Below are 8,869 nucleotides of genomic sequence, written 5' to 3'. Positions count from 1 at the left end.
AGGAAAAAGCGGGATTCTAGCCACCGACTAAAAAGGGCAACGGGCAGCGAAATCCTGGGGGTAAAACCCCGGAGGCGTCCCAGTAGGAAACAGGGAAATCCCGGCAACCCAAAGAGAGAGGGAAATGGGGGCGGGGAGGCAAGCCGGAGACTCCCTAGCGAGTGTCTCTAGGAGAGAAGGACAGGGAGAGACACCACGGGGAAGGGATCCGATAGCGCACCCATGAGATGGGGAAGGAGGAAGAAAACGGAGGGCGGGCTGGGAAGGTGAGCCGAGTCCCTGGGCCCACAGGACCCCCAGAGAATGGCTTTGTACAAAGAGGTCCAGAAATCACCCAGGGCTGTGAAAATGGCCGGGGGTCCGAAGCCAGAGGAGGTGCCGTAGGTTGATGGGGTTCCGATCAGGAATCGGAATCAAGGAGGTTCCGGGAGCCCCGAGGAGGGTGTGGGGCTCGGCCAACCCCTGTTGGCGGAGGCCCAGGCACGGAGGCGCCGGATTCCAAGGCGCTAACCCACCTCGTGTCCCAAGCCGGCCAGGCCACTTACATCGAGCCCAGTGTGCCCATCAGTGCTCTCCCTCGCGGTCCTCCCGGCACGTTCCCGCCCACGGAACGCCATGGCCCTGGGTTCGAGGTGCCAGGGCTCAGCGGGCGCCGGGGTGGAGGCGCCCGCCGGGATCTCAGCCTCCGCCGAGCCAAGGCGAGCAGGGCAGAGCTCACCTCCCTAGCTCCCTCCCCAGCCTCTGCCGCTGCTCTGGCCCGGGCGCGCTCCGGCTCCGGACTTTTCATTCATCCTTTCGTGCTCCCTCCCCAGACCAGCCTCTGATTGGCTTCGCCGAGTCTGACGTCACCGCCTCGTTCTCCCGCCGGCTCCGCCCCTCCCCCTTCCCGGGTTGAGCCGGAGAGCGCAATTGGGGCGCCCTTCCCCCCGGAGAACGGTGAAGGGGGTGGAACTACTATGTCTGTGTGCTGATTCTCAGCCTTTTGCTGCCTCACACATTCCCGAGACCTGCCTGCCATCTCCAATCCATTGCCATTTGTGGTTTTGATCTCCAACCTCACTGTAGGTTCTACATTTTCCATTTTGACCCAAGGTATATTGCACCAGGTCCAGGGTTCAAAGATGGGAAAAGAGATCAGGTGATATCTCCTCAAAAAGAACCAGATTACTGGAGACTCAACCTCTACCGGCCTTCTCGCGTCAGGATATCCTTTGTGCTTCTAAGATTCTGACCCATTCCAGACTGTAATCTTAATCTTTTAGGATGGACAGGAACCTACCTTATTGGTTTTCAACCCAAAACAGCGAGGAAAAGATCCTGGAAGTTCGGGATTCCTACTGGGAGATGCAGGGTGTGAGCGAGCCTCGATCTCCTTTTTCACCGTGCAGAAATGAGAATATCTCAGGAACTTGTTCTCAGCACCAAAGTTCCAGGTAGGGTAGGCTGGGGAATCATAGCTGACATTAATCTGGGCAACACACACAGATTTGACTCAGCCCTGGAGGCCCTCCCTAGCGCTTTCTCTTCCTCCCCCCATCCTGTGCGCCTCCAATCGCGAGCCTGGCACCCTCACCCCGGGTTCCATCTCCAGGCGTCTGGAGAGCCGGAGTCACAGGGAGAAAAATCATTCTCAGACAAGGTTTTCAGACCTGCATCCCCATCTGGCCGAGAGAATCAGAAAACGGCACACACCAGTCTGCAGGCGGGGTCTGGACTCTCTCAGATCGGTGGAGCTCTCTGTGATCGAGCTGCGAACTCCCATTTGAGCCGCTGCGCCTGACAGGTCGCGAGTTACCCTATCACTCCACCACCCTCCTCTGGGCTCCTTTTCTAAAAACAAACCAACAAACCCTAATACTTGGATACCTGAAGCCAGTCCCTCTGCCTAATCTGGGCTGGCTCCTTTCTACAGGGATCCTACAACAACCGAAGTGCCCTCCAGGGGACCCAGGATTCTCCATCAGACCCAGCCAGGTTGTTTTATCCGAGCCGGGGGGCCTGCCTCTGCATAGTCTAGGACAAAGCCCAGCCGGAATGCTATTTGCCTTGGTTAGTTGTGGGTTTCATTTGGTGCTCCCCTCAAAGACTGGGAAGTCTGAATAACTGCTGAATGATTGTGAGGTAGGGGGTGTGTGTGTGTGTGTGGGGGTACTTTGGAATAGGACAAAGGCCAGGGACTTTGTTTCCCCACCAGAGTGACAGTAGGAAGCTGAAGTGTTGGCCTGATTTCCCAGGTTACAGGACACTAACGGTGGGGCTGTGCTTGGCACACCTTTCGCCCCTCTGTCTGCCTCCACAGCGTCTCAAGGGCCTTACCCAAGGGAAAGGCTTTCTAGAAATGGCCACAGTATCAATTCTTCACCCTCCTAGAACTGAGAGCACACGAGTCAATGGTGGGGTACAGCTGCAGAAAGGCGAACCCTCCCCACTCTCGGAGATTGACCTACCCTACTGATGTGCTGCTAAATGTATCCCCTAAATGAGTCCTCCATGCCAGGCCCCAGAGAAACAATAGGCCTCTTTGTACCTACAAACCTCCGCAAGTATTTCCCAGTATACCACCTCACACCCTCTACAGGATACCTAACATCCTCTAGACATTCTAGCAATCCTAAATAGGGACTACACTTCTTCAAACACACCACCAACTTCCCCTACAAGTATTTCCCCACTCCCCCTCCCACAAGATCCCTTAAATCACTTTAAATAAACCCTTTCTGCCCCTCCACCTTCCCCTCACCCACTGCCTGGAAGCTTGGGCCAGCAAATAGGAAAGAGGCTGTGTTGCTAGCTAGCACTCTCCCCTTTCTTCTCTGTCCCTAATTTCCAATCAAGTCCCCTGCCTCTATGGGGCCCAAGCTTAGCTCCACAATTCCTTACCCAGGGCTGGACCATCCAGACAGCCTAGCAAGAAATAGTTGGGATCAGTAGGAGCCACATTTTTGTCAGAGAGGAGGACAGAAAGGGTTTTTTTTGCCCAACAGAAACCAACCCCCCCCCCCAACTTATTGCCCAAATTCAACTCAACTGAATTTCCTAAAAAACCAAGTTCAGGAAAGAAATGAGTACATATCTAATTTTCTCCAAATAGCTAGATAAAGAGCTAACCACCCTTGTATCTTACTGTGGTTTTGGCTCCTCCAGAGTACCTCAGTCTAAACAGTGTCCAAATATAAGGAGGGGGGGTGGCACAAAAGAAAACAGAGATTATTCTACATTGTCCTGGTGCTATCTACTTGGAATCCCCCTCTCTGCCTAGATTTCTGATGAAGTAATGTTTTGTTTAGTTTTGTCTGGGTGGACTTGACAACCTGATCTCCCACAGTGCCTGCTCAGAAATGATGATGAGTGGGGCATCTGCCTTTATTCTAATGGAGACAGAGCTCCAAGCCGTGAAAGGAGAGAACTCTCCACCATCATGTTAACTGGGATTGGTTTGTATACCAAGCCATGCAGCTCCAGTTTCAAAAAAATACACTACTTTGAGGGTAGCAAAAGAGACAGTCCGTCAAGGTCAGAGGTGGTTTCATACATATTCAACTCTATGGTATCTAACACTATGCCTAAAAGATAGTGGGTGCCTGATGAATAACTGATGAATTGATAGAAGAATGTGCGTCCCTGTGGGTGAGGCTGCAAGTCTGAGTTTGCCTTCCTGTGGACTGAGCCCATCGTGGGTGGAGAAGGAAGGTATTGACAAAATGTGTGTCCTATGGGATCTGTGTATGGGTCTGAGAGGGGATGGGGGAGGTGTATGTTAGTGACTATTTGGCAGCTCCTCTGACCAGAGGAGACCCTTCTACTATGAAGAACTGGATACAGCAGACCTGGGAGAAGCTAACAGCTGGAGCAGAATGGGCGCATTATGTCCCCCTTGCTCTTGGCCCACCAGCCTCAGTCCCTCTAGGAAGGCCTCAGTTGGAGCAGAGCTCTCTGCTTCCAGCAGACAGCACATTCTGCTGCAGTGTTCTTAGAGCAATGGTCTACAGACCCCACCCAAGTCCTTCCAGGGAAATTCTGGTGGGCTGAGGAGCGAGCACACCAAACCCCTGGTGCTGGTCTGAGTCTCTCAGTGTCTCAGTTATCCAAGGAGCTTACATGCTTTGCCAGTGCCTGTCCCCGCCCCCGCCTCTACAGCCCCGATGCCCACCCATTGTCTGTGTCCCTGAAGAGGCCCATGTATAGAAAAACATGGCCTGAATTATGCCCTCTGGATGCAGCTTTTGGATGAATCTTTCTAGTTTGGGTCCCAAAATATTTTTTGGCATCATGCCACTCTCTTGAAAATACTCAGATAATTAAATAAAAAGCATATTTGTTCTTTGTTTCAATTATCAGGTTAATTTGCCTTGAAGATACAGATGAAAGCTGCATTTGGAAGAGGGTGGGTTCAGATATTTATTTCTGTCTTAGTGGTTCATTATTGTGAACATTATCATACATTATTCTTTTGCGACAGAATATTTGCATTTTCTATGGGATTGCACCAGATAAAAGCAAGAATTGGCAGTAAAAAAAAAAAATTGGGAAGCTGCAAAAAAAAACAACACAAAATCAACCTCTATATAGGCAGATGAGTTTAAAGGGAATGGAGATATAATCTGGATGATTTCTCCCCAGAGATACCACCCTTCTCTTCCCACAAAGTGTGTTTCCTCCTGTTCGAGGCCAGCCTGAGAATTCCTCAGGTTTGTCTAAGCACTGCCTCCCCCGATGGCTCTCAGTTCTCTCCTTCAACTCAACACACTGCTCACTTGCTTGAGAGCCTTATGGAGCCAGGAAGGTGACAGAGGTGGTCAGCCATAAGCAAATGGTCTCCTCGAGGGGCAAAGCATGAATGTGTAAGGGTCTGTGTATGCATACATGCACGCGCATACACGGAAGCCTATCAACTAAGACAAATACAGTGACATAACTACAGATATGTGCAGCAGCGCCACCTCCCAGTCCTTACACACCCTGCACACACACCCACGCACAGCTGTTTAAACTCTCCAGTCCCCCTTCACCACCACCCACACCCCTCTCCTTTCTCACCTCTATCATCCATGTTCCATCCATAACTCTGCTCCTCTACAACTAACTGCCTCCCACCCCCACCCGCCCTGGGTCGATGGGCCTCCATCTCTGCCCTCAGGAGCCTCTGAGAGAAGGGCAAAGGGTCCCCAGAATCCTCAGGGCCTCTCCTCTCTCTCATGGAACTGGGCTCACAGGGTGGCCTTCATTCTCAAGTCACCGTGTTCCATTCCCATTATCAATGACTATCCAGGTCTTACTACAATTAGAATAGACCCAAATCAGGGCCTGAAAGCTAGGAGAGAGCAGGCAGGGGGTTGAGAGGTATAAGGAACGGGGGAAAACCCAGGTGACTGCAGAGCCAGCTTCTTTCTCCACCCCACCCCGCAACACCACCATCAGAAACAAACAAATAAGAAAATAAGTACCCCCAAAGCCAAAGGTGGACACCTACGATGACACCAGAAGCAAATGAGGCTGCTGCTTCTCCGATGCTCTGCTCCTGTCGAGGAGGAGAATGCAAAGGTTAAAGTCTTTTTTGTGGCTCCAATCCTCTCCCTAACACCCCTGTCTCCCTGACACTCTTTCACCAACAGGGCTCTGGGCTGCACAGGGAGGCAGCTGGAAGAGAAAAGCCTGGATAGGCAAGGAAGGCAGGACCCCTGCCTGAGCTCTCTGGCTCCATCTTGCCTGGATACCTCTAAGCCGGGCCCATCCTCACAACCTCCCTCTAGCTCCCTCCGAAATCACTGGGCCCAGGGATTTGCACTGAGCCTGTGAAGATGTTGTGGCCCTTCTGATTGAACCTACAGGAATAATCCCCTGCCCAGTGGCTACCATCTCCTCCCAGATTCCCGCTGCTCACGATACACCATGACAAAGCATGCTCAGGATGGAAGGAAGGATCTGGAGTCAGGCATATATTTTTGTCTATCTAAGTGTAACTGTACTGGAAACTCTAAAGTTCTAGGTACTTAAGACACTGTCAATCACATTATGTCTCCAGCTTTCTTCTCTCTTCTCATCATTACCTATCTATCATCTATCCATGCATATCACTAAAGATCCATAAAGACATATCCTGTAGCTACCAATTTTCTCCCTTTCTTCTCCTTCTCTCTCTCACATATACAAAAGGTGTGAACACAAAGCAGTTGTTTTTTTTAAATTTAATGTTGGGTATGAAACCCCGTCTCAATATTTTATAGTCTTACTTTCTCAGTATTTTGCTTTCAGACTAAATTATGATTTTGAAGTTAGACACATATACTATAGGTAACCCAGGTCCTAAAATACTAAGAGAAGTGTATTGTGTGTGTGTGTTGTGATAAATTAGTGAATCCTTCTACCTCAAACTCAATTTTACAATTAATTCTTCTTCTTCTTTTTTTTTAAAGTCAGGAAGATAACATACCTAAATGCAGAGGAAATCAGAAAAAAAGGAAGGCTGGGGGGCAGGTTTAGGACTTAAATCCAATCTTGATTTCTAGGGGGGCGTGTTTTGAATATACCTCTCTCCCCTCTTCTAACATCCATGAATACCCACTTAATGCCCAGCTTCAGCTCTGCCAGCCCATCCATTTCATAAAGGGACATCTCAGTCTGAAATTATCTTCAAGCCAAAGTGAGGGCCAACCCCAACTTTGTCTTATTGCTAGACATTAAGCACAAGGGCAATTGAGGAGCCTCTGGCTCCTCCCCTCACCCTATTCACAAAGAGTCATGGGGTCCCTGGAACGCTTGTGCCTTTTCTTGCTGACCTGTGCCCCACACCCCACTCTACTGCCTCACACACACACAATGCACAGGGGGACCTGGTGACAAGGACCACACCCCTGGAGGCATGGGATATGTGTGCTTGTTCTGTGGCTGGTAGCCTCAGCCTCTCCCAGACAGCTGGCCTCTGGGGAACCAGAAATAACTTGCTGGCCTCCAGCCTCTGCCACCCCACGAGGGTCCCAGCCTGCCTCCCAGCAAGCCCCGTGCGGGTGGGGACTCGAGATAAGAATACTGTCTCTTTTCTGTCTCCTCTGACCCTTCTTAAAAAACAAGAAATTAAAAAGCCACCATCAGATGGGTCTCCTGAGGGCTGGGGCAGGATTCTCTCCCCTTTTTGAACCTAAGCATCTGCCCCAACACGTCACTTACCTTTAAGCTCCCCTCAGCCCCTTTCCCACCTCCCAGCTCATGAGAAATACAAGGAGAGGGGGAAATAAAATTACTCTAAATTCTACAAGTGTTTTTTTTTTTCCCCTAATTCTGGTCTCCTCCCTTTTAGAGATATGGCTCCTTCCCCAACCCCCAGTGACCCCAGTCCCTCAGACTTTGCACCTAAAACCTGAAGTCTCTGGGGCAGAGAAGAGTAAGAGCCAGAGCAAGGAAAGAAGGTCAGGAGTCTGAATACAGAACCGTTTTTTCTCTTCCCTCACATCTCCACTACAATCTTCCTTCCTGCCTCTCCTCTTGTGCAAGCATTAAGATGTTGGCCCTGTCTGGTGGGGAGAAGGGAGGGGCGGATTAATAGGATCAGTAGCACCGTGACCCTAAAGCCCCCCTGAATCCCATTGACAAACTTAGTGAGCTGTCTCCGGGTTGGCCAGGGCTGGCAGGGAGGAGGGAGATGGAGAGGCGCTCTGGGGCAGCTGGGCAGGGCCCAGCCTCAGCTCACCTCGATAGATAGATGGGGAAGCGGGAGATGAAATCCCACTCTGCTAGCTGCTCCTATACACACACACACACACACACACACACATGCCTCTTCCCTTTTGGCCACCCCCTCAATCTTTCCCCAGCCTTTCTGTGATTCCTGCACCCGCCTCCATTAGCCAGTGGGCAAAGTGGGAGGGTAGGACGCCCTAACTGATTTTAAAGGATCCCTTCCCACCCCCAGCCCAGATGTCTGAGGGGCTAGGACCCTTCCAGATGAATGGCCACTTACCGGCTTCTGGGAGGAGGCGCGCTGGCTTTGTGGGCCCCTGCCGCTGGCCTGCCTCTTTCTCCGGCTCCTAGCCTCTTGTGGAGTGGAGGATGCGGCTCCGATGACGTAGCATCTGTCTATCCATTCAGGAATTTCGCTTGCCTCCCTCTTTCTTTCTCGTGCTGCCCTCCCTGGAAAGGCAGCAAACAGGGGGTGCTGCCCCTGTCTGGAGACATCCCCCCCTCAGGATAACAACCCACTCTGATTAAGCCCCTCCTTCTCCCATCTCATGCCTGTCAGGGAAGGGGTCTTTGTCGTCTCCACTCTTTCCCATCTCCTCCTCCTGTCTTTTCTAACCTGAGGCAGGAAGAAGGGACTAAGGAAAGCTATTGTTCCTCCAGGACCCCTCATTCCCAAAGGAAGCAAGAGAAAGGGTGTGACGGGATACCCCATTCCCAGCCTCCTTCCAGTTCTAATTTACCTTCGAACTTGAGAGCGTGATCAATGATGTGTGTCTAGGGTGGGGAGTGGAGTTGATAAGAAGTGATAGAAAGAGGACACAGTTTGTCATTTGGAGGGTCAAAGTATTCCAGTCTCCCTTTCCCAAACCTCCCCCAGCTCCCTGTCCTTGTCAGCTCAACGAATCACAAATCCAGACCTTAGCTGTGAAGGAGAAAGTGGCAATCCGAAGATGAAGGCTGAGAGCTTGAGGGGGGAACAAGGTGGGGCAGTGTGGTGAAAGCCAGCACTTGGAAGTCTAGACAAGAGAAGAGGAGGGGTGGGACCACAGATTCAAAGTGGGAGATAAATTATCTTATTCTAAGAAGAGGAGAGCGATTTGGGGGTTGGTTTCCAGGGCTGGGGTCCCGATACTTGGTGGAAGCTGGGGCCCAGAATGGTACAATGGTCGGGTCTCTTTTCTCTCTCTCACCCCCA

General features: G+C 51.2%; 1 long non-coding RNA gene across 2 annotated transcripts in view; it reads right to left on the bottom strand.

The window, feature by feature from the left end:
- The window catches only part of LOC104987365, a 24,387-nt gene extending 16,226 nt beyond the window's left edge, over positions 1-8,161 (bottom strand). Inside the window, exons 1-2 of one of the 2 annotated variants that reach the window (XR_825123.1) lie at positions 7,955-8,161; positions 5,445-5,518 (exon numbers count right to left, since the gene is read on the bottom strand). This is a non-coding gene — a long non-coding RNA (uncharacterized LOC104987365). The remainder of the gene's footprint in view (positions 1-5,444; positions 5,519-7,954) is intronic. The other variant, XR_825124.1, reaches the window with a different exon arrangement.
- Positions 8,162-8,869: the final 708 nt, after the last annotated feature.

This window comes from Bison bison, unplaced genomic scaffold (assembly GCF_000754665.1).
Source record: "Bison bison bison isolate TAMUID 2011002044 unplaced genomic scaffold, Bison_UMD1.0 scf7180017864093, whole genome shotgun sequence".
NCBI lineage: Eukaryota > Metazoa > Chordata > Mammalia > Artiodactyla > Bovidae > Bison > Bison bison.
This window is presented reverse-complemented; position numbering and strand designations above follow the sequence as displayed.